The sequence below is a fragment of the Gracilinanus agilis genome, chromosome 3 (genome assembly GCF_016433145.1).
Source record: "Gracilinanus agilis isolate LMUSP501 chromosome 3, AgileGrace, whole genome shotgun sequence".
Taxonomy (NCBI): domain Eukaryota; kingdom Metazoa; phylum Chordata; class Mammalia; order Didelphimorphia; family Didelphidae; genus Gracilinanus; species Gracilinanus agilis.
The window spans coordinates 523,775,014-523,780,463 of record NC_058132.1 but is presented as its reverse complement, the minus strand read 5'-3'; the positions used below and the strand labels follow the sequence as shown (position 1 = coordinate 523,780,463).

The window sequence follows — 5,450 nt, the reverse complement described above, 5'->3', positions numbered from 1 at the left end:
GAAAGAAGGAAGGAAGGAAGGAAGGAAAGAAGGAAAGAAGGAAGGAAGGAAGGAAGGAAGGAAGGAAGGAAGGAAGGAAGGCCAGCCAGCCAGTTTTTATCATTTCATTCTGTACTAACTCTACTTTAAAGCAGTTCATGGATCCCAAGAATTTCCTAGTTGACCCCAGTTAGGGAAATTCTGCCTAATTTCATCATGCATTCTCACATATCTCTAACCAATGAATACATTAAAGAGCAGTTTTTAAGCCTACATTCCTAGAGAAAGATATATATGCCAAAATTGAGTGATCAATACTAACATACATATTTAACCTACGTAACCTTTCTGATATTCAGTTTTCTTCATTTATAAAAAAAGAAGAAATCAAATTATCTTGAATCTTGTTGAGCCAGATCCAAAAAAAAGAGCTGAACAACTAAAGCATTTGCTTTTGGGATGAAAACCTGATAAGAGATCTACACAGAAAAAAAATTAAATATATATCTACTATCCCAAACACAACATTCCATGTAGCAACTTTATATTCTTGTCTCAAGCACAAAATTAGCTAGCTACAGTCTGGCCTCTAGCTCTAACATTCTAATTTAGGGACAAATCAATCTACAAACTGATTTAGTGACAAATAAATCCTAATAGCTTTGGATTCCCTCTTTCCTGCTGTATTGTACACGCTGGAAGTATAAAAGTAACAAGAAAGTAAAAAAATTGTCAAGGAAGAGTCAGAGGTGCTTGGGGGAAGGTAAGGCTAGAAAGTGACTAATGTAATTTGAAATTAAAGTAACTTTCATAGTCGATTTTTAAAATGGAGTATAGGGATAGAATAGTCTTAAGTGATCTATTCTAAGAGATTTGATTTCAAATCCTATTCATGATAATTGCCTAACTGCTTCATCATAAAGAAGTTGTCTCTCTGAACCTGTTCCCTCCTCTGCAAAAGGGGATAATAAAATCTTTAGTACCTACTTCAAAAAGGTTATTGTGAGGTTCAAGAAAATAGTAAATCAATGTTTGCAAATTATAAAACACTATATAATGCTCTCAACTTTAGGTTTGTTTTTCTCATCTCCTCACCTCTATTATCTCTGGGTATATATTCCCTATGTTTGTGCTTTGGTCATAAAATACTTAACAGAGACAACTTAATTAAAAAATTATTCCCCTGGATCGGAACTCATACCTTTCCATCTCATTGTCTTTTTAGCTAGTCCTCAATTGTTTCCTGGGGGGTAAAAACCAATGTTCTTTTATCGGGTTTCATCCACTCTCTCTCCTAGACAAGTGACAGCTCTTTCCAATTCTGACCACCTAAAAACTACCAAAAACTTATTTTTCCATAGAAAATAAGAGCATTCTGGGCTGGTATCTTCTTAAAGCAGGAGTTCTCAACCTTTTGAGAATCATAGATCCCTTTGGCAGTTTGCAGACTAGTAAGCACCCATTCATTGAATAATGTTTTTAAATCTTTGAATGCCAATTTTCAGTTACTGGTGAGTGAAAATAAATATATGTTGGTTTTTTCCCATCCAAAGTCATAGGCCCTCCCGATACCCGGGCCCCGCTGCCCCCGAAATCTATAACCGGTCAGGAAAGGAATGGAAGACCTTAAAAGAACCAGAGGCTGCTCGAAAAGAATTAAGAGAAGGTTGGAGGGAGGGGGGGAGGGGGCCAGGACGGAAGGCAGGGAAATACATGCCTTTCCCCCACCACGAGTCAGGGAGCGCTTCCTGAACATAGAGGGGAGAGGGAGAGCCGACTAGCCACCAGGGGAGAAAGAGAGAGGAGAATAAGGCCAGATAATGACGAACCAAGTACCTGGGCTCAGACTCTACTCTATCCCACCTCTCACTTCCTTTTCGTGAACTGGTGCACGTACGCAGGCAAGCACGCAAGCACGCACGCAAGCCTACGTCCCCTGCCCCTCCTCCATCCCAAGGAGCTTTGACCCCAGCCTATGAGGAAACAACAGGAGCTCGAGCGTGGCCCCACCCCTGTTGGAGATCTCGCGGAGATAGTCGTGGACTGTGCAGGCTTATTGACTGACTGAGGGAACCCATAGATCCTGTTTTCTTGATCTCTTTACTGTACACAGGGATACTCTCATGAAGACTTTGTGTTATTCCTAATAAACATCTTTACTGTATTAAAGTTATATGATCAACTAAATAGCTAACAATAAAGGGGAAAGGAGGAAAGGGTTTGACTGGAGAACAGTAGGAGAGGTAAAGTGGAAACTGCAAGCTATTGCCAGTCTACCCTAAAAAATGTTAGGCTACCCGGAGGGGGAGTGATGTTTATCTTCCATCAAATAGCTGGAATTTTAGAGGTCTGTGTAAGTCATTTGAAGGCTCACTCCTATAGATGCCAACTTAATGGCTTTACCTCTTTAATCACTGCCCGAAGTGCTCTAAGAAGAGGCCACCTGAAATTAAGAAATCCCTGAAGAGTTAGTGAGCCCCAATTATGATGCTGTGTTGGGAAGAGGAAGGCATCAGGAAAAGGGAGAAAAGAGAAGAATTAGAAGGATATTCCCCTATTGATATGCTTAACTCTTGCAAAACTTGCATATTTACTCTGTAAACTCCCCCAGTGAAATAGAATCCCTTAAAAAGGCAAAACTGGGTACACATCAAAAGAAATTCAAAATTAAAATTCTAATTCTACTAACATGTATACTTTATGCTTGACACTTCTCTCATTTTAATTTTAAGACTTACATGTATGAGTATAATGGGCTGCTTTAAGATTTTTAATATCCTGAGGAACAAAAGCAAAAACATCAACTTAATATATACCAATAAAAATTAATATAGAACCCAGGAGTTGAGGAGGTAGAATTATTATCAATAACAGGCTGTAGCAATAGCTGAAACTATAGAATGATCTTCATTTGTACACAATGAGGAAAGCACTGTTGGTTTACACATTGGCCTTTGTAACCAACCACCCACATATACATTCTTTTAACCTTTTTTATTTTCTTTGTCTTATAAAGGTTTTTGCTACTTCCTTTCCTCTAATCAGAAAGTATGGAAGACAGACATCTGGACAATGGAGAACTCCTTATAGATCCTCCATTTAAGGAGAGATCTCAAGGCAGCCATCTCATCATTTGCCTCTTCCCTACACTCTTCTGACAGTATTTCCCATGCAACAGACTCTTCCTACCACTGGTATGTCTATAGCCCCTGTTATACAGTGTGGTATGGTGCTTCTGTAAGATGAGCCTGATTAGCTGGCCCCAAATCCCCAGAAGGTAAATGGATCTAGGCTGAGTGAGGATAGGGATACCTGGGTGGCCACCAAGGTATGCTGATAACCACCAGAATGTTCAGCTCAGCTAAGCACTTGACCCCCATAAACAGTGACCAAGCCAAAATTATCAAGTGAGAAGCTGTATATTGTTCACACAGCTCCTCTGGCTACTTGGCTTGGGGTTAGGTGCAGTGATTCCAAAAGTGGGTGCTACCGCCCCCTGTGGGTGCTGCAGTGAAGCAGGATAGTGGTGATGGCCACAGGTGCATTTATCTTTCCTATTAATTGCTATTTAAAAATTTTTTAAAATTAATTTCAAGGGGGCTAAGTAATATTTTTTCTGGAAAGGGGACAGTAGGCCAAAAAAGTTTGGGAACCACTGGTTAGAGGATAAATGTTTGTAATAAGGATGGTATTGGTATTGAATTGGATAATGCTGAAAGACTGTGATTTAGGTAAATTCCCCTTTCCCCTTTGGCTGTAATTATTTACTTGCTCTTGGAAAGATATCAGTCTTCACTTGAGATATATTTCAAAGGGTTTAATGCTATAATTCAGAGGGGTAGGATTCAGGATAAGGAAACTGGTGTTGGGGATGGCTATGCTAAAACCTATGGAAGTTAGATTAAGCTAATCAATATGTAACAAGTTAGCAACCAGCTGGTGAGGCTTCTCTCCCTCCCAGGCCCTGGTCAGACCCTGCCATGGTCCAGAACAAGTGAAAGGAAGGGCTTATGATATTCTTCTTGATAGTAGGTGTTAATGTTTATCTCTCAGCCTTATTCAGTAATAGGCCAATTGATAATATGAGACAATCAGGTACAGGTGTTGGATATGCAGGTCTATACACACCCTTCACCACCCATAAGCCCCTTCTCAAGAATGAGACCCCAAAGTCTTCTCCCCCTGGGCTTTTATAGTGATGGTAGCAACTGTCTTTTGCCCTTGGCTCATGCCATCTGGGTAAATTCTAAGTTCTACAACCAACAATCTGTCACTCAAGCTGGTCTCCATCTTCTCCCAGAGGTTACCTATTACATCCCAAAGATATCAAAATAAATGGGAAAGGACCCACATTAAAATATTTTATAGCAGCTCTTTTTATGATAGCTCGGAACTGAAAATTAAGGTAATGATCATCAATTGGGCAATAACTGTACAAATTATGGCATATGAATGAAATTCTGGTCTGGTCTAAGCATGCTCAGTTCTAACATGGAGCTTGCTCTGTCCTCTAGAACATGTTTAGTGGTTATTTTTTTCATATTATTGTGCCATATAAAATGATGGAGTCATTTTCAGAAAAAGTTGAAAAGACATGCATTAGCTAATACAAAGGAAAATAAATAGAACCATGAGAATAATTTACATAGAAACAACATTCTTTGGACAAACACCTTTAAAAGGCTTAAGAACTCTGATTGATACAAAAACCAACCAAGATTCCAGAGAACTTATGGTGAACTCCACCAATCTTCTGAGAAGACAGGACTCAGGGTTCAGACTGAAGCATATTTTTTAAACATGCTCAATAAAAGAAGTTGCTTTGATTAAATATGTGTATTTGTTATAAGCATTTTGTTTTTCTTTCTTTTTTGGGTAGAGGAGAGAAAATAGATTTTCATTCATTGAAAAAAATTTTTTTAATTGAAGGGGAAAATGAATGGTTTATTTTTATTATGTTATCTTTTATACTGTTTCTTGTGTGCAAATAAAAGTTAATAAAAACACTTTAGCCTTGTTCCCATCATCCATCTTTTTACCATTATGGATCACTCAAAATTCTGATTCTGAAAAATCATAGTTCTGACCACATACAATAGCATCACTGAAAGAATATCAGCGTTTAAAAAAAAAAAACAATGAACTTTGGTGGAACAGAACAACTTGGAATTCCTGGGAGCCTTATGCCATTTCACAGATTCAATTCAGTATGTTCCCCTTCTGTCAATTCAGGGTTGTTCAGGCCACTATTATCACTTTCCTATAATGAAAAGGAAGTCCAAAAATGGAAGCAAACATTTAAAGCAAAAATGATGAATGGAGTATGGGTGTCTTCTGAAGGAAAACCCCTATTCCCTAGGAGTTTTTATCAACAAATTTGCCAATCTATTCAAAAAAATGGTCATTTTGGTACCTAGGGCATTGTGGACTCTGTTAAAAGAGTATGGATAGCTCCTGGTATAACTACTATA

At 38.5% G+C, this 5,450-nt stretch overlaps 1 protein-coding gene across 2 annotated transcripts in view; it reads right to left on the bottom strand.

Annotated features, from left to right (window-relative positions):
• Positions 1-1,859, bottom strand: part of GGACT (gamma-glutamylamine cyclotransferase) — a 59,755-nt gene extending 57,896 nt beyond the window's left edge. For both annotated transcript variants that reach the window (XM_044670545.1, XM_044670546.1), the window contains exon 1: positions 1,816-1,859. The gene's annotated coding sequence lies outside the window, so the exon portion shown is untranslated. The remainder of the gene's footprint in view (positions 1-1,815) is intronic.
• Between the last annotated feature and the right edge of the window lie 3,591 nt (positions 1,860-5,450).